The 24531-nt window shown below is 44.3% G+C and overlaps 1 long non-coding RNA gene across 1 annotated transcript; it reads left to right on the plus strand.

Moving 5' to 3' along the window:
- Positions 1–20216: 20216 nt before the first annotated feature.
- Positions 20217–22596, plus strand: LOC140583969 (uncharacterized). Its single transcript, XR_011986032.1, has 3 exons — positions 20217–21560; positions 21643–21747; positions 21851–22596. It is a non-coding gene; the product is annotated as an uncharacterized lncRNA (long non-coding RNA).
- Positions 22597–24531: the final 1935 nt, after the last annotated feature.

Genomic DNA, 24531 nt, shown 5'->3' on the forward strand with positions numbered 1-24531 from the left:
AGTGGATCTGTTTGGGCGGTACTGTAGGCGAACTGTAATGGGTCTATGGAATTTGGGATGGATGAACAGATTAAGTTCTTTACCAGCCTTTCAAACACCTTCATGGCCAGAGATGTTAGGGCTACCGGGCGGTAGTCATTCAGGCTGGAGGGCTTGTTGTGCTTCGGGACGGGAACTGTGGTGGACCGTTTAAAACACGTTGGCACAATAGACAGAGCTAGGGACTCATTGAAGATCTTAGTGAAAACACCAGTCAGCTGATCAGCGCAGCATCGCAGGACTCGTCCTGAAATCCCGTCTGGTCCCGCTGCTTTTCTGATGCTCACCTGCTTCAGAGCCCGGCGCACGTCGCGCTCTGCCAGGCTAACCAGAGCCGCGCTGCTGTCCTCGCTCACCGAGATCAGACTGTTGTTGTCTCCGTGGTGAGAGCTGTTTATCTCAAACCGTGCGAAGAACGCGTTCAGCTCGTCGGCGAACACAGCGTCAGTGCTCAACGCAACGGCGTGTTTATTCTTATAGTCCGTGATTGTATATATTCCTTGCCACAGTCGGCGGGAGTCATGAAGGTGAAAATATGACTCCACCCGTTTCCGGTTTTAACAGCAGGCGCTGTTAGAACTACTTAAGACTTCCGAGTTGGCGTGTAATCAGCGTGGACGCTGGTAGCTATGACCATGCTGGGACTGATGTATCTCCAAGCTTAACTTCTGGCGTATCCTGCTAATACTGGGACAGGTATGTGTTGTTAATCCTGTACATGTCTTTGTCATGTCAGGATATTATGATTGGCCTGTTTGCATTTTTACCGTGTCCATGTTGTATTGTTTGTTTCAGAACATTACACTGCAGTCTGGGGTAACCTGTTGCATGTATTGTTTGCCCAGGCTGTTTTAAACTGTTTTGTATACTACCCAATTGGGAGTTAAGTGTTGCTTTATTCAGTGTGTGTCAGGGTCAGCCCCTGCTGTGGTCCTACCGAGTCCCTTCCCCGTTTGACCAGCAGGCATTGCTGGTCATCCCGTCCTTCATGTTTGTCTTGGAGTTTCCCCTGTTCTGTTGGCCTCATGGTTCAACACCTTGAGTGTCTGGTTGTCTTTGTACCTTCTGTCCTGTGTTTGAATCCCACCTCCTGTTTTTGTATTTTGCTCCCTAGTTTGTCTAGTTATTGTATTTGGTGATTTTTGGTTTTTGGTTTTGTTCCTTGTGCCCCTGCTTGTCTTAATTACCTGTCTGTAATTCCCCAGTGTTCTGATTACTTGGTTAGTTCTTAGTTTCCCTGTTTAGTTCCTTTTGAGTATTAGTTTCACCTGTACCCCGTTTCCCTGGTCTTTCTTAATTAGCCTCACCTGTCCTGTGTTAGTCTCGTTAACCCTTAGTATTTTAGTTCCTGCTTCTGTTCAGTTCCCTAGTGGTTCATTGTGTTCTGTGTGTGATGTTTCATGGATGTTAGATGGTTTAGATATTTTCAGTGTTCAACGTGTATTTTGGTTTTGTTATTTAGTTTTTGTTAATCCCTTTTTAGTTTTGATCCCTCGTGGTCCTTTTGGTTTTGTTGTGTTTTCTGTTTTATTTAATAAACCCCTTTTCTGTTCCTTGAGCCGCAAGTGGGTCGTCCACCCTTTTTCTGTGCCTGCACTATGCCTCGCTCCCGTGCCCGAGCCGCCCGGATCCATGACAGTGTGCTAGTTTACAGTATATGCTCTCTGATAATTAGCATTCACTTAGCTAATGTATACATGTTTGTTGTTGCTGGTAAGTTTCTGTCAAACTCTAGTATTTTAAAACATTAGCATTCGCTAGCTGTTCCCTAGCCATTTAGCTAGTGGTTCTTAATGGATGAGTCATCATTTAACTGAACACAAGCACTTAATTGTGTGTCTGATTTATAGGTCCATATGGCTATGTTGCATGGCTAGCTGCTGTTCTCTGTACTGTGTGAATGTGGTGCTGCTCATAGCTTTATGTATTTATTTTTTTTCTTCTGTTTCTTTGTTGTGCATTTTGTTTTCCTCTAGCCTGTGCGCTGTAGCTTAAGTGTAATTGCTCTGTATGCCACAGGCTAGAGTGGGTTTATTTTTTTATTTGTATTTTTTTCTTTTTATCATTCTTATTGTCTAGTCCCTTAGCCCCCTCCTTTATCCTTAATCAACCTGGGTGCTGCTTGCACAGGGTTGCCTAATGTGTTTGAGGGAGATTACACTGGAAAGCTGGGTTCCCTAGCCTTTTTTTGTGTTAACCATTGAAAGTCTTGCAGTTCCACATAGTGTGAAGCTCTTTTGTTTGCCCCGGCTGTTTTAAACTGTTTTGTATACTACCCAATTGGGAGTTAAGTGTTGCTTTATTCAGTGTGCGTCAGGGTCAGCCCCTGCTGTGGTCCTACCGAGTCCTGAACTGCAAGACTTTCAATGGTCACTTAAGGTACCTGAGTACTGTGAGGGTTGCAGGGTATTGGATTGAAGTGTATATTAGGATAAGTGGGTTTGCACAGTCACGTGTGGTATAGAAACCCTAGCTTCCCACCAGTGTGTCTACCCGCCCTTGGTTCAATAGGCCTCTGTCCCAATGTCTTGGTGATTTGTTTTCTTTTTTCATCTTCCCCTTTTTGTCTGTTTACTGTCCCTTCCCCAACATCAAGGTAGTGACCTATTTAATTGGTGACCAATCAAGAATATTTGTTGTTAAAGGTTGTACTTTTATATTTCTGTAAAACCTGCATCTGTACTTCTTATTAGAGCATTGTTCCCTTGCTCTGGCACACTCAGTAGGTAGTGAATCGCAAGGGGTGGCGTAGTCAGTGTACAGTAAGGGGCGCCACAACTAATAACACTCAAAATACCGTAATGTTCATCATAACAGAGTGGCTGTTCTGTCCTGAAACCGTAAAGCTGGAATTTTTTTAAACATAATATGCATTTTATAAAAAGAAGTTCTCAGATGACACCGCCATTAAGACTCAAAAAATTGGCCAAAAATGATGTAGAGAAGTGCAAACGTGATGAAAGTCGTACCCCTCGTTGCACAACCTCATAAAGGTTTTGTTTTTTTTAAATGATCATTCTGGGGTTTTTTTTTCCAACCAATTTTTTATTGGGTTTTACTACAATGCACAAAAAAGTGACACATCAAAAACTGTTCAACATACAAAACAAAAAAAACACCAGAACCAAACCCCCCCCACCGGAGCAAGACATTAAAGGAAACAAAAGAATATACATCTATATACATACACAGTAATATACATACAGCAATAATAAATAAAACACATACACCTATAAATGCAAATGCATGCACACCCCCAGACATCCACATAGATACACAACACACACACCAAATATATTGCCATATAGCATATCTACATAACCGTACCAGAACATAAGAACATAAGAAATTAACCAGACACAATAGGTGATGTGCTCTCCTCAATGTACTGTAGTACAAGTGAAGCATTACGCTCCCAATTGTTGATAGTAACGTCTGAGGCACCATTTATTCAAGCAGCAGACAGCTCCAACATGATCAGATTGTAAAGGGAAGCCCTCCAGACTATGAAAGTGCAACGACTCGGGTCTTTCCACCTTGAGACCAACAGAAGCTTTGCAGCGACAGAGGATAAAGAAATCGTCTGTTGCTGAGAAGGGGAAAAAGAAAGGAGAGAGAACTCTAAGAGTAACAGAGATTGAGGAGAACAAGGGACAGTCACATCCAGCAGATCAGAAAGAAAGGAGGAGACCGCATACCAAAGAGCGGCCACAGGTGGACATTCCCAGAACATACCAAGGGCTCTAAGTGGGCACAATTTACAAAGGGTATCAGGATCGAGAGCCATAGCGAAGCGCAATCGTGGAGTACAGTACATCCTGTGCACAAAACTAAACTGAACGTGCTGGTGATTGGGATTTCTAGAAGCCCGCTTAATATTTTTAAAAATGGTGCGCCAGCACAATGGAGAAGGAGAAGAGATATCACCCCATTTACGGGCAACAGGTGGAATAACCTGACCAGCATTACGCAAAAACATGTCCAGCGTGGAGACTGGTGTATTAGATTTGGACAGGGAAGCCACAAATTTGCAAAAGGGGTGAATAGGCAAAGGAGCAGAGAAGGAAATCCCACATGTTCTGAAGACAGATCGCAGTTGTAGAAAGAAAAAGAAGGAAGAAGGAGGGATAGGAAATTTAGAGCTGAGAGCCTGGAACGTGAGGAGGCCAGAGTCATCAAATAGATCACCCAAAACACGGATTCCGGACGAGATCCACCGGGAGTTTGTGATGGGCTGACCACCAATGTTAAGCGCTCTATTAAGAAATACTGGTGTATTTGAGTGCCAGACAGGGACAGAGCCAGTGCGCTTCTCGACCCGATGGAAAATCTGCACAGCATAAGACACAATTGAGCCTAGCACAGGTTTAGCTGCCTTAGCTTTCAGGGAGAGAAAAGGGAGATGTTGCAGCTGATGCGGACGCGCCAGATTCTCCTCTATTGGAAACCAGGAAGGCGGTGATGTGGGAGGCTGAAGCCAGTGCCAGACCGAACGGAGAACAAAGGACCAGTGGTACCATTCATATTCCGGTAGAGCGAGACCCCCATCATCTCTAGAAAGAGTAAGAAAGGAGTACCTTATGCGAGGCTTGCGGGCATTCCAGAGAAAGGACGTTACTGTCGACCGGACATCTTTCAAAAAGTGGGAAGGGGGCGGCAAAGGAAGCATAGCACTTAAGAAATTTAAGCGGGGCAAAAAAAAAATTTCCCAGAGGAAACTCCAATTAAGCCTGTCAAAGGCCTTCTCGGCATCCAATGAGAAAAGAGCAGTGGGAGGAGAGGAAGAATAATCATTTTTAACAATATGCAGAAGACGACGCATATTGTCGGCTGCGTAGCGAGCTGAAATAAAACCAGTCTGATCGGGATGTACAATCTTAGCTATCATTAACTGAAGGCGGCGAGCCAACACCTTAGCCAATAGCTTAACATCAGAGTTCATTAAAGATAGGGGACGGTAGCTGGAACAATCAGCAGAGTCTTTGCCCTGTTTTAAAAGCAAAGAGATTATCACAGAATTTAAAGCGGGGTGGAGCTGAGAGGAGCGTATGGCGGAGGACAGCATACGAAACAGAGGGGAGGCTAACTGTGCCCAGAAGGTGAGCAGCACCTCAGCTTGAATACCATCCATCCCAGGAGCTTTATTCTTAGAAAATGACTTAAGGGCCTCAGTGAGCTCACAAAATGTAATGGGGGCTTCCAGTAGTAAGGCATCCTGCTGAGCAAGTATAGGGAGAGAAGCCAGGGAAAAAGGCGAGTCCAGGGCTGTCTGAGATGGAGGGCTGTCGGATAAGTAGAGATCCTTATAGAAATCAAGAAAACGGTCATTAATTTCAGAAGGGTTGGTGGTTACAGCTCCATCCTTGAATTTTACACTTGAAAAGTGTCACACTGGCGGAGCCTAAGCGCCAACAACTTACCAGGCCACTAGCGTAATACCGTGTCCTAGTGCGATGTACAAGAAATTCAGCCTTACGCAAAAGTAAACCATTGCGTTCGGCCCGCACCCTGGCGATACGAGCCTCATGCGCTTGGTCCAAATGCACCAATGCACTCCAAATGTGTCTCCTGCAAAAAAGCAATGTCCACCCTATTTCTAAACAAAATGTCTGTGACACTAGAGCGCTTCTGAGGGGTCGAAAGCGTCCTCACGTTCCAGGTAGCCATAACTAAGTTAGCCATCAGCAGCTATAAAAGACATAGATCCACAGCACAATACTGGAGAGAGAGAGACAAAGAGGGAGACGTCAATAGAGTAGCACATCGTTAGAGAAGGAATTAGTGAAAACAGACAACCCATAAACAAATAAGCTCCAGTAATACAAACCCCTAACACCCCATAAGACAGAACACCATCATCCAATGAGCCGAAGGGCGCGAACCCCAAGGCAAAACAACCACAAAACACCCCCCTCCCCCCCATCCCCCCAGAACAGCACGGGGCCAAAAGCCAGCGCGTGACACGCAGGGGATAAGGCATGCGTGAATACTCAAGCCCGCCGGCCACCCCCGGCGTAAACTACAAAGCAAAATCAACTATAGAACAGACACAAAATCGTTAACAGAAAAGCACCCGATTTATATACTCCACACGCACAGTGTGACCGCAATATAATAACAGGCAAACAACAAAGCAGACCGAATAAGCATATTAAATTGGCCAGGACCCGGTGGAGGTGAAAGCGCCGATTGCCTGAAGAGCTTCTTCTGGGTCGGTAAAAAACCACTGGTTACCCGCAAAAGAAAGGCGAACTTTAGTCGGGTACAACAGAAAAGCAGGAACACCAGCTTCCCGAGCCTTCTTCAGAACGGGGGACATAGCCTTGCGAGCTCGAGCCGTCTGGGCGCTGTAATCGGCGAAAAAAAGGATTTTTCGTCCCTCGAAACGAACCCAGTGAACCCAGAACATGCTGAGCCCTCCAGCTCCACCTTCTGGATCCCTGTGGGCCCTAACAGCACGTGGCAGCAGCTTGAGATCGAAGGCCGCAATTACCTGCGGAAGCTGGATGAGCTCAGCATCCCCGAGGGACTCTGGAGCATTACGGACTACGGCGATGACCACACCGTGGTCATGTCCGTGCATGTCCCCGTGCATGTGAGCAGTTCTCTGCGAACATGGGGCATGAGGCAGGAGGAGAGGCCTCCTCAGAAGCCCGCTGGCACCAGTCAGAGGAAGCGCAAGGCCGAGCCCGACGACACCAGCGGCTCAAGTTCTCCTCCACCGCACAAGAGGCCCATGCGCTTCTGACTGGATTCCATGTTTTTACGCTGTAAGTTACATTTTTATTTCAACATAATTAGAAGATCCCGCAGGAAAATATTAGTCAGTTACTTAATAAATAACCAAAAAGTAGTTGAATAGGACAGCTGGCCAACGTATCTGTGTGCTTCCACTGACTGGCACCCTGACATATATAGTGATGGATTCGAAATCTCATCGAGTAACAGTCCTTTATCTCAACTATCTGCACCATTTTGCCAAGAATGAGAGTTTGCGCATCCAGAAAGTTTAACTGTTTTTGTTTTATTTCAAACTGCCTTCATTGACCGGAAACCGTAAATATTTTAAACTCTGCGCTAAGACACATTCGCATGGCGTTAGTTTTACCGATTCTGACGGGATAAGAAACGTGCGCAATTTCTCAAAATTACCACACAGTGGAGAATTAATGCCGGCAGGATCTTACTGTCTACAAAGCAAGTTCAATGCAAGTATAACCTTCACAAGTAAGACGAAGCATGGCGGCGGAAAAGAACAACATTTTTATTTTACAATTACTTCAAAATTAGGAACAAAAATACGACCAAAAATTCTTTAGTTTGACATGTGATCAAAATACAGAGTAAACTAATACATGATAGCATGCATGCAAAAGATCAACGGCAGAACAGGGACTTTTAACGTTGTCTGCATTAAAAAGGAATTAACCATCCCTCTCAATATAAAATTGGGATAATTTATTTCTCTTCAGAGGCCTCCATAGAATAGTGCATCCATCCCCTCACTCATGTGTATAGAGACGTATCCTAAGGCTCTGTCAGCAACATTCAGATCAACAACAGCATCAACAATTTCACAGCCAGGTTTAAAACTTGCTTAAACGCACAGTGATTGCAGAAAATGATAAACAAATTAGGTAATATTAATTAAATTATTAAATTGTGCAGATTAATAGTGAGAAAAGGTTATTGAATTTTACATTAAGATAAATGAGAACTATACGTGATTACTAATTATTGTTAACTAATTTACTGTATGAATTTCTCCCCCTCGTTGTTAAAAATCATTATATGTCAGGGTGCCAGTCAGTGGAAGCACACAGACACGTTGGCCAGCTGTCCTATTCAACTACTTTTTGGTCATTTATTAAGTAACTGACTAATATTTTCCTGCGGGATCTTCTAATTATGTTGAAATAAAAATGTAACTTACAGCGTAAAAACATGGAATCCAGTCAGAAGCGCATGGGCCTCTTGTGCGGTGGAGGAGAACTTGAGCCGCTGGTGTCGTCGGGCTCGGCCTTGCGCTTCCTCTGACTGGTGCCAGCGGGCCTCTGAGGAGGCCTCTGCTCCTGCCTCACGCCCCATGTTCGCAGAGAACTGCTCACATGCACGGAGACATGCACGGACATGACCACGGTGTGGTCATCACCGTAGTCCGTAATGCCCCAGAGTCCCTCGGGGATGCTGAGCTCATCCAGCTTCCGCAGGTAGTTGCGGCCTTCGATCTCAAGCTGCTTCCATGTGCTGTTAGGGCCCACAGGGATCCAGAAGGTGGAGCTGGAGGGCTCAGCATGTTCTGGCTCAATCTGACTTCCAGGTTGAGTGTCAGAAGCCACAGATAAGGATGGAGATGAGGGCTCATCTTCACCCCAGGCCAAGGGGAGAGCCTCAGGAAGCCCATTAGCATCCTCAGTCGTGGATGCTGGAGCTGCAGGGGAAGCCTCCCTTCTAGAGCTGGGTGATGGCAGCTCCTGTGCGTAATGGTCATCCTCCTCAGCTGGTGATTCTCCATCCCCATGCTGGACACCAGTCTCTGTACCATGATGTACCACTTGCAGCCGTGCAGTTGCTACGTGCAATAGGCTGGGATCCAACTCCTCCCCAGTGAGCCGCCAATAAAATGAAGGGACACTGAGGGCCAGAGACTGCAAGTTCTCCATGGTCAGTGGGCTCCTCTCGAAGTTCACGACCAGAATGGAGATGAACTTGTCCTCCACAAACTCATGAACTGGGACAAAATGGAACACAGAGAGATATATAAGAACATGACAATAACTGGATAAATACTCTACTACAAAATCAGTTTAAAATGAGTCCATGGGCTTCAGATTGTCAGATATATGAAATAATGTGAATTACCGATAAAGCTAAGAAAGCTAAACCAGAAGACAAGATCCATGCATACGCTTACTCTCACACATATCCAAATGAATAAATATTAAATGAAACACATTTAGTCCTGCACTTTTGTCACTAACAGTGATCTTGCTTTTCATTTTCTTATTATTTAAACAAGATGAGCAAGAATGGGAGACAGAAGGGGAGTATAACGAACGGCATTTCCTATCACATCGTTACATTTTCTCATTTTAAAACTCTGCTTCCAATGTATCCATTTGCAGTTCAAAATACATTCGTTTCTGTAGATAAAAGTTGAATTTTTCAACAGGTCGGTTATTTTACCTCGAAAACCAAAGGTGTTACTTATCAGCTTTACCTCAAGACTAACAAGCATTAGGCCAATGCAGACTTGGCCGTTCATTTCGTCTGTCACATACCGGGAGCTACAACTTTATTATCATTTAATCACTATAATCATTAATACCTTCTGGATCCATGTTCTCCACGTTTAAGGAGTGATGGATTCGAAATCTCATCGAGTAACAGTCCTTTATCTCAACTATCTGCACCATTTTGCCAAGAGCGAGAGTTTGCGCATCCAGAAAGTTTAACCGTTTTTGTTTTATTTCAAACTGCCTTCATTGACCGGAAACCGTAAATATTTTAAACTCTGCGCTAAGACACATTCGCATGGCGTTAGTTTTACCGATTCTGACGGGATAAGAAACGTGCGCAATTTCTCAAAATTACCACACAGTGGAGAATTAATGCCGGCAGGATCTTACTGTCTACAAAGCAAGTTCAATGCAAGTATAACCTTCACAAGTAAGACGAAGCATGGCGGCGGAAAAGAACAACATTTTTATTTTACAATTACTTCAAAATTAGGAACAAAAATACGACCAAAAATTCTTTAGTTTGACATGTGATCAAAATACAGAGTAAACTAATACATGATAGCATGCATGCAAAAGATCAACGGCAGAACAGGGACTTTTAACGTTGTCTGCATTAAAAAGGAATTAACCATCCCTCTCAATATAAAATTGGGATAATTTTTTTCTCTTCAGAGGCCTCCATAGAATAGTGCATCCATCCCCTCACTCATGTGTATAGAGACGTATCCTAAGGCTCTGTCAGCAACATTCAGATCAACAACAGCATCAACAATTTCACAGCCAGTTTTAAAACTTGCTTAAACGCACAGTGATTGCAGAAAATGATAAACAAATTAGGTAATATTAATTAAATTATTAAATTGTGCAGATTAATAGTCAGAAAAGGTTATTGAATTTTACATTATGATAAATGAGAACTATACTTGATTACTAATTATTGTTAACTAATTTACTGTATGAATTTTTCCCCCTCGTTGTTAAAAATCATTATATGTCAGGGTGCCAGTCAGTGGAAGCACACAGACACGTTGGCCAGCTGTCCTATTCAACTACTTTTTGGTCATTTATTAAGTAACTGACTAATATTTTCCTGCGGGATCTTCTAATTATGTTGAAATAAAAATGTAACTTACAGCGTAAAAACATGGAATCCAGTCAGAAGCGCATGGGCCTCTTGTGCGGTGGAGGAGAACTTGAGCCGCTGGTGTCGTCGGGCTCGGCCTTGCGCTTCCTCTGACTGGTGCCAGCGGGCCTCTGAGGAGGCCTCTGCTACTGCCTCACGCCCCATGTTCGCAGAGAACTGCTCACATGCACGGAGACATGCACAGACATGAGCACGGTGTGATCATCACCGTAGTCCGTAATGCCCCAGAGTCCATCGTAGATGCTGAGCTCATCCAGCTTCCGCAGGTAGTTGCGGCCTTCGATCTCAAGCTGCTGCCACGTGCTGTTAGGGCCCACAGGGATCCAGAAGGTGGAGCTGGAGGGCTCAGCATGTTCTGGCTCAATCTGACTTCCAGGTTGAGTGTCAGAAGCCACGGATAAGGATGGAGATGAGGGCTCATCTTCACCCCAGGCCAAGGGGAGAGCCTCAGGAAGCCCATTAGCATCCTCAGTCGTGGATGCTGGAGCTGCAGTGGAAGCCTCCCTTATAGAGCTGGATGATGGCAGCTCCTGTCCGTAATGGTCATCCTCCTCAGCTGGTGATTCTCCATCCCCATGCTGGACACCAGTCTCTGTACCATGATGTACCACTTGCAGTCGTGCAGGTGCTACGTGCAATAGGCTGGGATCCAGCACCTCCCCAGTGAGCCGCCAATAAAATGAAGGGACACTGAGTGTCATGATCCGTTCCGTCCGCTCCTGATGTGTGCCACGCCCCCTCATTCTCCACGTGTTCTTTCCCGATCGTGCCCAGCTGTTCCTTGTTGTTTCGGCTTGTCTATAGTATTTAGTCCGTGTCTGAGTCAGTCTTCCCCAGATCCGTCATTGATGTATTGTTCCGTGTGGTATTCTGCCCTGATTGTCCTTCCTGCCTTGTGTGGAATAAACCCGTTTGTCCGTATCTACGGCTCCAATCTCCTGCTTCATCGCCAGCTCGCTTACCGGACATAACACTGAGGGCCAGAGACTGCAAGTTCTCCATGGTCAGTGGGCTCCTCTCGAAGTTCACGACCAGAATGGAGATGAACTTGTCCTCCAAAAACTCATGAACTGGGACAAAATGGAACACAGAGAGATGTATAAGAACATGACAATAACTGGATAAATACTCTACTACAAAATCCGTTTAAAATGAGTCCATGGGCTTCAGATTGTCAGATAAATGAAATAATGTGAATTACCGATAAAGCTAAGAAAGCTAAACCAGAAGACAACATCCATGCATACGCTTACTCTCACACATATCCAAATGAATAAATATTAAATGAAACACATTTAGTCCTGCACTTTTGTCACTAACAGTGATCTTGCTTTTCATTTTCTTATTATTTAAACAAGATGAGCAAGAATGGGAGACAGAAGGGGAGTATAACGAACGGCATTTCCTATCACATTTATTAAGTAACTGACTAATATTTTCCTGCGGGATCTTCTAATAATGTTGAAATAAAAACATAAAAAAAAATTTATTTCAACATTATTAGAAGATCCCGCAGGAAAATATTAGTCAGTTACTTAATAAATGACCAAAAAGTAGTTGAATAGGACAGCTGGCCAACGTGTCTGTGTGCTTCCACTGACTGGCACCCTGACATATAATGATTTTTAACAACGAGGGGGAAAAATTCATACAGTATCCAAAAAACTCCAACAGATTTGTTAAACAGGATCTACCTCTCCTAAATCCATGCTGGCTACCCCTCAAAATGTTATTTGAGTCCAGGTAATCTACCATTTTCTCTTTGATTATAGCCTCCATAACTTTACCAGTTATACTTGTCAAACTATAGGCCAATCAGTCTAACTTGTATAACTGGTAAAATTATGGAGGCTATAATCAAAGAGAAAATGGTAGATTACCTGGACTCAAATAACATTTTGAGGGATAGCCAGCATGGATTTAGGAGAGGTAGATCCTGTTTAACAAATCTGTTGGAGTTTTTTGAGGAAGCTACTCAGGAAGTTGATGATAAGAAGGCCTATGATGTCATCTATTTAGATTTCCAAAAGGCTTTTGATGTTGTTCCCCACAAGAGGCTCTCACTTAAACTCAAAGCGACAGGTATTTTAGGAACTGTAGCGACTTGGATTGATAACTGGTTAACGGATAGGAAGCAGCGAGTAGTTATAAGAGGCTCGATGTCACAGTGGGCCTGCGTTCATAGTGGGGTACCGCAGGGTTCAATTTTAGGACCACTTTTGTTCCTAATTTACATAAATGATATAGACACCAATATATACAGTAAACTGGTGAAATTTGCAGATGACACCAAGGTGGGTGGTGTAGCAGATACTGAACTAGCGGCTCAGCAGCTACAGCGGGATCTTAATTTAATTAGTGACTGGGCTGACACCTGGCAGATGAAATTTAACATAGACAAATGTAAGGTACTCCATGTAGGGAGCAGAAATATAAAGTACAGGTATTTTATGGGACCTACTGAAATAAAGGTAGCTGATTATGAGAAAGACCTTGGTGTGTATGTTGATGCTTCCATGTCTCATTCTCGCCAGTGTGGGGAAGCAATAAAAAAGGCCAATAGGATGTTGGGGTACATCTCCAGGTGTGTGGAGTTTAAGTCAAGGGAGGTAATGCTAAGATTATACAATTCCTTGGTGAGACCTCACCTAGAATATTGTGTACAGGTTTGGTCACCATATCTTAAAAAGGACATAGCGGCCTTAGAAAAGGTGCAGCGTAGGGCCACAAGAATGATTCCTGGTCTTAGAGGAATGTCATACGAGGAAAGGTTATTTGAGCTAAATCTGTTCAGCCTCAAGCAAAGGAGACTGAGGGGGGACATGATCCAGGTCTATAAGATTCTAACAGGTTTGGATGCTGTTCAACCGAATAGTTACTTCAGCATTAGTTCAAATACAAGAACTCGTGGCCATAGGTGGAAATTAGCGGGAGAACATTTCAAACTGGATTTAAGGAAGCACTTCTTTACACAGCGTGTAGTCAGAGTATGGAATAGTCTTCCTGATAACGTAGTGCAAGCTGAATCCTTGGGTTCCTTTAAATCAGAGCTAGATAAGATTTTAACAACTCTGAGCTATTAGTTAAGTTCTCCCCAAGCGAGCTCGATGGGCCGAATGGCCTCCTCTCGTTTGTATAGTTCTTATGTTCTTATGTTCTTATGTACATCGTTACATTTTCTCATTTTAAAACTCCGCTTGCAATGTATCCGTTTGCAGTTCTAAATACATTCATTTCTGTAGATAAAAGTTGAATTATTCAACCGGTCGGTTATTTTACCTCAAAAACCAAATGTGTTACTTATCAGCTTTACCTCAAAACTAACAAGCATTAGGCCAATGCAGACTTGGCCGTTCATTTCGTTTGTCACATACCAGGAGCTACAACTTTATTATCATTTAATCATTATAATCATTAATACCTTCTGGATCCATGTTCTCCATGTTTAAGGAGTGATGGATTCGAATTCTCATCGAATAACAGTCCTTTATCTCGACTATCTGCACCATCTTGCCAAGAGCGAGAGTTTGCGCATCCAGAAAGTTTAAACGTTTTTGTTTTATTTCAAACTGCCTTCATTGACCGGAAACCGTAAATATTCTAAACTCTGCGCTAAGACACATTCGCATGGCGTTAGTTTTACCGATTCTGACGGGATAAGAAACGTGCGCAATTTCTCAAAATTACCACACAGTGGAGAATTAATGCCGGCAGGATCTTACTGTCTACAAAGCAAGTTCAATGCAAGCATAACCTTCACAAGTAAGACGAAGCATGGCGGCGGAAAAGAACAACATTTTTATTTTACAATTACTTCAAAATTAGGAACAAAAATACGACCAAAAATTCTTTAGTTTGACATGTGATCAAAATACAGAGTAAACTAATACATGATAGCATGCATGCAAAAGATCAACGGCAGAACAGGGACTTTTAACGCAGTCTGCATTAAAAAGGAATTAACCATCCCTCTCAATATAAAATTGGGATAATTTTTTCTCTTCAGAGGCCTCCATAGAATAGTGCATCCATCCCCTCACTCATCTGTATGAAGACGTATCCTAAGGCTCCGTCAGCAACATTCAGATCAACAACAGCATCAACAATTTCACAGCTAGTTTTAAAACTTGCTTTAACGCACAGTGATTGCAGAAAATGATAAACAAATTAGGTAATATTAATTAAATTATTAAAATGTGCAGATTAATAGTCAGAAATGGTTTTTGAATTTTACATCATGATAAATGAGAACTATACGTGATTACTAATTATTGTTAACTAATTTACTGTATGAATTTTTCCCCCTCGTTGTCACGGTGCCAGTCAGTGGAAGAACACAGACACGTTGGCCAGCTGTCCTATTCATTCAGCACCAGCCCATCTAGTAGAGAATTCAGCACCACGGACAGTGACCTGTGTTACTATGACATCAGGTTCCTTCATTGGCTCTATATGTTTTTCTAGAAATAACTAAATGGCTCTGTTGCAGAAATTTCCAGCCATAGACTTGGTTCCTGTATGAAGAGGATATTTTATTTTTACTCAGACCTACAGACAACCAGCTCTGCACGCGATCTCCCCTTTACTGCTGGAGCAGGGCACACGCAGATCAACAAGTGACAATGCAGCAAATACAGATGAACAATTTCTCACAGCTTCAGAAGGAGTCAGATTACTTTGTAATTCAGAGTTTGTCTAAGACTTCTGCTAGAACATTTTGTGCACTTGAGCCTACTTTCAAAATGTATGGCACCTGGGTCTACTAAAACAAGGTGATGCTGCCTGAACCACCAACCAAGGCTGGGGAGGAAAGGGAGGAATACTAGCCAAAGCAAGGAAGAAAAGCAGCCCACCCTATCTCATGGTCATGAATACAAGAGTTAGGGAGTGTTATGAAGAAGACACCACACTTAAGACCACACAGTGAATTACACCAGAGAGAGATATTGCATTCTAGCTGTGTTACGTAACATTCCTCAGCCTTCGGTTTTTTCCACACTATGAAGGACATAATTCAGGGTGACAAACAAAACAGCGGAACTGTAGGGCAGCCATTTATTTGTTTCAGTAGTTTTAAGAAAACTTGAACATAAAATGTTTGTTTTGCTTAGATATAAGTCCAGTTGTAGCAGACTTATATTGGCTTTAAGTGATGGATGTTGCTTGTGTTAATACTGCTTTGATTTTGAGGATGAAGTCTGAAGTGTAGGTGACATAGAAGCATGTAGTTTGATGTTTGGAGGTTGTAGTTTTTCATGGGACAATTTGAATATGGAGCACTGGTGTTGTACTTTTTAAGAGGACAGCTCACGAAAACTAATACAGAGTATTATAAGTACCTCTCTTTAAAGGAACTGAGCTCTCTTAGTGTATTTTACATCACATACACTCTTGGTTCGCTGGGCGGTCCATCCCACTGTAGTTGGAGAAAGCTGCCATCAGTCGTTCGGTGTAGCACTCGCAGGATTTACTAGGCTCCTGCTTAAACTGATGCATCATCATCCAGTCCATGCGCGGGGCGACCTGTATCAGAAGGGCTGCCACATAGCGAGGTCTGTTCTGCCTGGGATCCAGCAGGTCACTGACAATGTCCTTCAACTCCTTCATCTACAGTGTCAGATGACCAAAGTTATCTCCCTCTTGAGGATTTGTAAATAACAACATAGGGGCAAGAATTTTTTCTGCCTCGTCCTACTGCCTGAGTTTTTGACCGCGGCACGTCGTCACTGATAAGGAGGTGGAGTCGGGCGCTGAATGGTTATGATCCTCATCTGCAGGGGGGAGAGGGGAAGGGGCAGGGGAACCAGTTGCTACTCCTCCCTCGGCGGCATAAGGAGGAGACTGCTGTTTGGGCAGCAATGCTTGGGCAGGGGCCACACAGTTTATTCCTGGGTATCTAATTAGCAGACACCTTTTGGTTCCTTCAGGGGCTCCACAGACAAACTCATTGACAAAATAGAGTCGTCACAGACAAATGCTTTGTCACATGCTCAGCCGACATGGACTGTGTGCTGTTTACATATTTTTGGCAGAAACGGAAAGCTCATATGCATATCAGCATATTTTTGGCACAAGTGGAACTCCATCATTTTAAAGAGGGTAAACTCTTCAGGAAATTTACAATGTCAGAATAAACTGATTTTTTAACAGGAGTAACTAATGTGCCCTAATAAGGAAATACATACAATCAGAATAAAATACCTGTGGTTTTTAACAGTGGTAACAATCTGATACGGAAAGGTATCAGATCAACATATCTATAGCATGTAACGGAGCTTGCTCCCCTCCAGAACTCATTGTTCCAGTAGTTATCTGAAATTGTCGTTATTTGGAATATTAAAGACTATGAACAAAAATGGACAATGCAAGAAAATAAAACAATGAGTATGACAGAAAACTAGAGTATTGTTGCAACGGTTGGTACTAGCTGGGTTATGTACTAGCTCACATTAGAGAAACATCATAAATGCTACTAATACACAACTGGGGGGGGGGGGGGGGGGGGTGTGGCTCAGTACATGGGCTAAGTCCTTGTGCCTGTAATCAGAAGGTCACCGGTCCAAACCCAACCTCAGCACGTCCTTTAGCAAGGCCCTTAACACCCAGCTTCCTGGGGGCCCACACAGGTGACTGTCTTTCACATAGAGCTTGATTTATAAAGAGCAAATTGAGGGAGGTGTAAAGAAGACAATTTCCCCACAGGGATCAATAAAAGTATCAATTATTATTATAACTGTAACTACACGTAATAACCGGAAAGCATAATTGCTTACTTTCTGTCGAAAATTCTTGCAGCAATATGCTACATTTATGAGCTAGCGGACATGTAATTCTGTTCTACGCATGCGCTTTAACTGAGAGTGTGCTATTCTGATAGGTATGCTATAATGTCAAAACACCTGTACTAATGAAATGTAATACACAACAGCTTTCAAAAATGCGGTAGCATGGTACCTTTTCAATGGCGGTATAACATGCAGCTAGTCTGCAAAAACTCTTTGGTAAATGTCAATAAATAAAAATCGCTGCATTGCATAGTCAATTAATCTATGTGTGACATCGTGCTGAAAACGACTCCAGATAAGCCGTAAAATAAAGTCATTAATCATGAATTTCAGTCAGTTATGCCACAGCACTTCCCTTCGCTCGTTTTCTTCAACACAAAAAATCGCTCAGGCCAGGATCATTAAGTGCAATGTGGAGAGTGCAGACCAGCCGGGGATAATCGTGCTCGGTTACAGTATAAGGCACACGGGTAAATTGTGAATACGGCCTTAATCTAGCTACAGCTTCTTGAATTGTTGGGCGGTGTGTGTAACATAACGTTTTGACATACCGATATCACTTTATATTTCACGTGTATTTATCACTTCATTTCACGTGTCTCTTTAAGTCATTGTTTGATATTATCCAGAGCTGATCGTGTGATTAATCAAACTTTCAGTGTCATCATTTTTATGCTGTTGTATACTAATCTTTAAAATTCATCTTATAGAATTCTGTTCTTATTATTACATAACAACGCGAATTATTGGTATGTTATTATTTAATCACATTATGGCCGCTTTGCTTGGTTACGTATTAGGCATCATATGGCATGTGGGACGTACGCTGCCAGTTTGAAACACGCAGCCTCACTTCCATTTCTGGACCAAGATGGCGAGGTACGTTAAGTTTCTGCTCCCATATTATCGTATAAATGATCTTATTATTTAGTATCTGTCAAACTTGCATGTATATTAAAATATGTTTACTGTTTCGGGCTACTGCGTTAATTCTATCAAAATTTAATGTGCAAGTTAGCTATAGTTTCGTATTGATATTTAAGTTTTCTGCATGTGCTTTCCTGCGCTTTCATGTTACATTCAGATGCGGATGGTTCCGGTGTTCTGTCGAGTTGAGCTACAGTACTTTGTCGAGTTAGGCTACCTTAACCTCCTGAGACCCTACGTCCTCATATAAGGACATCATTTTTGTTTAAAACTATTAATTGTTCAAAAAAATGTTTGGTTTTTATGATTATGAGGTCCTACTAATCCTAAATGGCTAAAGGAAATAACACATGCACACCAAACAAAAGCCCGAGAGTCAGGAGGATAGTGCTAATAGATAGCCCTAACGCTAGCCCCAAAAAAGCCCCTAAAATCCTTACCCTAACCCCTAAAACAGGGGTGACCAATCTTATCCGCAAAGGGCCGGTGTGTATGCAGGTTTTTGGGATAACCTGTAGGTCAGCTGTTCAAACCCAGGTGTGAGGACTCTTCAGCCAATCAGTCCTGACCTGTATTCCATGTGTCAGGAGTGACTGACAGCTCCATTGCATTACCTGTATGTTGTTTTTCCTCATTCAGAATCAGACGAATGGCGAAAGCTGTCAGCTGGAGTGATGACCAGTACTGGGCAACATGGGACAAGTGGGGAGAGGTGATTGACCGGGGAGATGAGGAAGAGCTGTGCTCCCCAGCAGAATCACCCTCTGACCAGGCTGACAGTTTGAACGTGTGACACAACCGAAAGGCAATTGCCAAGGCAGTTAGCTGGACGGATGATGTGTATTGGGCAGCCTGGGACAAATGGGATGAAATCATCTGCTGGGGTGAAGCAAAAGAGTGCTCCCCAGCAACTCCACCCACCAACCAGCCTGGGGAGGATAAGGGGTTAGACGTGCATGGGTTAGAGGTCTTTGTGTTAAATGAAAGGACAGTCTCCATAAAGCCTGCAGACGACCACCAAGACAGGCTGAAAATAGAAGCCGTATTGGTCGACCTCTGCCAGTTTGAGCTTGATGATGTAAATCAAAGTAATGGTAAATTTGAAATTGTAGGAATAGAAATTGGAGAAGTCAAATTGGAGGAGACTGCAGAGAGGGGTTTTAATTCAGTATTTGAATTGGAAATGATGGATTTGGAGATAGAAGTTTGTTACGACCCTGTCTAGGGGTTAGGGTGTAACAGAGGAAGGGAATGGGGAAAGGGGAACGAGGGGAACACAGGGTGTGGTGTACAAGGGAACACACGTGGACAAAGGGGATATTTTTATAGTTTTTTATATTTTATTCACGCAAGACAGACAGAACAAATGGTTTAGTGCAAAAAGACTCAGGAGTGATTATCGCCAAAATAAGAAACAAAAACCCACTTGTCCAACACAACCCAATTATAGCTTAACTAAGTGTAAAACCAAACAACAAGTGATACTCCTAACTCCCTATCCAAAAACAGTCACAAAAACTTCCAAACAAAACCGGCAATCACTCCCTAAGCACCAAACAATCACAAATCTTACACATACACAGCACACAGCAAAGCGTCAAAGTTTAAGGGGCGCGCGAAGACGTAAACCAAAAACAAGCAAAAGATCGATAACCAGAAAAGCAAGCAAAACCGGGCGAAAGTACAGAAAGGGGTAAGGCAAAGAATCGTAAGTCAGGGAAATCAAAAAGTCATACACAAATATCAAAACCAAGAAAACAATCCAATAATAATCAAGTAATGAGCTAAGCTCTCGAAGTGTCTCTCTGTCCGGCTTTTATCCCTCTCCGGACGGACGTGACGAGGTCGGGCTGGGCCGGAAACGAAGGCGGGGTCCGGAGGTAGGGGTGGAGCCAGGCCAGGTCGTGGGCATGGTCGTGGGCGGAGTTCGGATGTGGAGGCGGAGTAAAAACAGCGGCACGTAACACCCCCCCCCATAAGTGTGAACCTCGTAGGGTTCACAATCATCATTAAAACCCACAATACACAATTACCCAATCAATTCATAAACCTATCAGGAACGTGAGAGGGCATCCGCCACAAGGTTACTGGCTCCTTTTTTGTGGAATATCTGCAAATTGAAAGCCTGTATAATCAAAGACCAGCGCATGAGACGTTGGTTGTTATTTCGCATCCTATTCAGAAACAGCAGCGGATTGTGGTCCGTGAACACGACCACTGGCTGGGTACTATCACCAACGTACACTTCGAACTGCTGCAAGGCAAGTAACAATGCAAGGGCTTCCTTCTCAATGGTGCTATATGCTAATTGGTGCTTAATAAATTTCTTTGACCAATAGCAGATAGGATGGTCCAGACCTGCATCATCCTCCTGGAGAAGGACGGCGCCGGCACCGGTACCACTGGCATCTACTTCTAGTTTGAACGGTTTACCGAAGTTAGGGGTAGCCAACACAGGGGAACTAGTGAGTAACGATTTTACCGCGTCAAAAGCAGCCTGACACTCAGCAGACCAAATCACTTGGGCGTCCTTACGAAGTAAATTAGTCAGGGGTAACACAACGTCTGAGAAATTTCGGCAGAAACAGCGGTAGTAACCCGCCATTCCCAGGAAGCGGCGAAGATCCTTCTTAGCTTTTGGAATAGGGAAGGACGTGATTGCTTGGACTTTGGCGTCAACAGGCTTCACTGTTCCGCGTCCCACTAGCTTACCGAGGTACGTGACCGTGCCTTGGCCGAACTCGCATTTCTCCAGATTTAATACTAATGAAGCATCCCTGAGCCTAATAAAAACTTGTTCTAACGCTGCCAAATGATGCTCCCACGAATCAGAGTACACAACCACGTCATCTAAGTATGCTTCACAGTTTTGGACATCCCCCAGAACCTTAGTCATTAGTCGCTGAAACGTAGCCGGGGCATTTCGTAATCCGAAGGACATAACTGTGTACTGTAGGAAAGTATCTGGGGTAGCGAATGCAGAAATCTCCGAAGCACGAGGGGTTAACGGAACCTGCCAATATCCTTTCAGGAGGTCGAGTTTCGTGACAAATTTGGCGGAACCAATGCGATCTATACAGTCTTCCATTCGGGGAAGTGGAAAGGCGTCTGGTTTAGTAACAGCATTCACTTTTCTATAATCCGTACAGAAACGAAACGTACCGTCAGGTTTTGGGACAAGCAAACACGGTGAACTCCAAGGACTGGAACTAGGCATGGCGAGACCCGTTTCCAACAGGTAGTCAGTCTCCTTCTTTAACAGCTCCCGCTTACGAGGGCTGACGCGATAGGGGTGCTGTTTGATAGGGATATGATCTCCCACATCAATGTCGTGTACCAAAACAGGGGTCTGCGAAGGGGTGTCGGAAAATAGAGAGGGAAATTTACGCACCAGGGCATGGATATCCGATTGGGCGACACTGGGTAAGTGAGCAAGCCTTCCCTTAAGGGTTTTAAGGGCTTCCGAGTTGGGCAGACGAGCGCATGGCAAACAATTCCTCCCAAGGTGCAGATCATCGAGTTCGGGCGAGTACTCACGCACCGGCACATTAACTACGGCAGAAGGGAGCAGAACAGGAGCGGACGATGGAGCGGGGTCAGCACGATCAACGTAAGGCTTCAACATGTTTATGTGACATAATCGGGTTTTTCGTTTTCGATCTGGTGTCTCGATAATGTAATTTAGGGGACTGATCTTTTCCTGTATTCTATAGGGACCTGAGAACCGCGCTTGCAAAGACGAGCCAGGCAGGGGTAAAAGGACCAACACGCGATCTCCCTCGTGGAAAGTTCGTTCTTTGGCTTTCCTATCAAACCGAGCTTTCATTTCCTCCTGTGACGAACTTAAAGAGCGCTTGGCCAATTCCCTGGCTGCACCAAGACGCTCACGCAGAGACTTTACAAAGCTCAGCACATTCTTATTCAGAGGAGGTGGACTCGGGGACAACCACTGCTCCTGTAGGACCTTTAAAGGTCCACGCACGGTATGCCCGAAAACAAGTTCAGCTGGACTGAACCCAGTGGATTCCTGTACGGTATCCCGAATCGCGAATAAAAGCAAAGGAACCCCGTCGTCCCAGTCTTTTCCTGCCTCTAAACAGTAGGTTCGCAGCATCGTTTTAAACGACTGATGAAAACGCTCAAGGGCACCCTGGGACTCCGGGTGATAAGCACTGGAGACCCTATGTCTAATGTTTAACTCACGTAACACCTGTGAAAATAACAGGGAAGTGAAGTTCGAACCTTGGTCGGACTGGATATATTTCGGCAAACCAAATGTGGTGCAAAATTTAATTAGAGCCTTCACCACCCCTTTGGTTTTTAAGCTCCGCATAGGTATCGCCTCAGGGTAGCGGGTAGTAGCACACATCAGGGTAAAGAGATAGTTATTTCCTGAGCGAGTTTTAGGCAAAGGACCTACACAATCGATGATGACATGTTCAAACGGTTCTCCGATAGCTGGGACAGGACGCAGGGGAGCAGGGGGAATTACCTGATTTGGTTTCCCTACCAGCTGACAAATGTGACACGAACGACAGTATCGCTTTACATCCGAATTTATACCGGGCCAATAGAAGTACTTTAGTATCCGAGCGAGCGTCTTCCTAACTCCCAAGTGGCCAGAACACGGGTGATCATGAGCTAAAGCTAATACCTGGTTTCTGTGGGAACACGGAACAACCACCTGAAACACCGTAGCCCACTCCATTGGAGACTGAGGAGGTGTCCACTTCCTCATTAACAGATCACGGTCAACAAAGTAAGCCACCGAATGGTCTGCTAAGGTTGCTTTCTCTACGGCCAAATCATAACACTCCGTCAGAGACGGGTCAGCTCCCTGAGCGGCGGATAATTCCTTTCGCGTACACCCACCATCTGTAGCTTGGGGTAGAACTGGGTTTTCTATTTGTGGGGGACTAGCACATGGGGACGGAATAGATACCTTTCGTTCAGCCATGAAGGAATCAGCCAGGTCGATGTCTGCTAGTTGTCTAGCTTGAGCACGAGTATAGACACAAGCGGGAAAAGCACCAGGGAAATCAAATTCTAAGTTGTCAGAGCCACTCTCTGGTTCTGACGCTACCTCAGGTAGAGGAACTACCTTACCTCCCGCAATGTCATTCCCCAAAATAAAAGATACACCCGAAACAGGAAGTCGAGGTCGAACAGCAACTTTCACAACACCCGAAAAATCATTGGTCTCTAAGCAAACCTGGTGGAGAGGCACTCTCATGGTTCCTAGTTCAATACCTTGAACCAACACATCAGAACCGGCATAAGACGAGTTATCAAAGGGCAACACAGATTCCAAAATGAAGGACTGAGCAGCACCAGTGTCCCGTAGGATCATAATAGGACACTTAACATCAGAGTTCAACAGAGAAATAAAACCAGGGAATACAAACGGCTGGAAGGAGGGTTCAACAGAGTTAGGTGACATCGGAACATCAGAAACGGGAACACAATCCGTAACAAGTACCTTTTTCACATTCGAACGAGCGTTCTTGCGTCGTAACGCAGGACAAACAGAGATGAGGTGACCAACTTCATGACAATAAAAACATTCTCTAGTTTCTACCGGTGGGGCCATCGGGGCAACCTTCGCAGGAGGCGGCACCGGTCTGGGATGGAGCTTACGAGGCAAAGGAGTAGGGACAAACACAGTTCTGTGGGTTAATACAAACTCATCGGCGAGGGTAGCGGCTTCCGCAAGAGACATAGCTTTCTGTTCATTCAAGTAAATAACCACACGATCAGGCAAACAATTTTTAAACTCCTCTAACAAAAGCAGTTCCTTGAGCTGATCGAAGTTAGTCACACCACTAGCGGTACACCATTTATCAAAGAGGAGTGACTTTTCCCGAGCGAATTCCACGTGGGTTTGCGAGGCGGATTTACAAAGCTTCCTGAAATTCTGCCGATATGCTTCAGGCACTAGTTCGTAAGCTCTCAAAACTGTAGCCTTCACAATGTCATAGTCGAGACTTTGCTCCAGACCAAGGGCTGAACAGACCTCTTGAGCCTTCCCCACGAGTTTGCATTGCAGCAGTAAGGACCAAAGATGCCGGGGCCAATTCAAGGTGGTCGCAATGCGTTCGAAGATGGGGAAGTAAGCGTCTACCTCGTTTTCCCTAAAAATGGGCACAAGTCCAATGTGACGGCTTACATCAAAGCCAGTAGTTTCCCTCTCAGGGGATCGAGTAGGAACCGGGGGAGATGGAGCATTAGGACGCACACTCTCGTCCAGTGAACCTACACCGGCACGAGCGGTGGAGCGGTCGGCATCAAGGGGCGAGCTTACCTTACGAGGGTGAGGAACAGGCGGTTTTGGACCTGCCCTCGCCCTTTGCATGTTAGCATCCCGTTCTGCCTCCAACTCCAAAGCCCTAATGCG

Source organism: Paramormyrops kingsleyae, unplaced genomic scaffold (assembly GCF_048594095.1).
Source record: "Paramormyrops kingsleyae isolate MSU_618 unplaced genomic scaffold, PKINGS_0.4 ups27, whole genome shotgun sequence".
Taxonomy (NCBI): domain Eukaryota; kingdom Metazoa; phylum Chordata; class Actinopteri; order Osteoglossiformes; family Mormyridae; genus Paramormyrops; species Paramormyrops kingsleyae.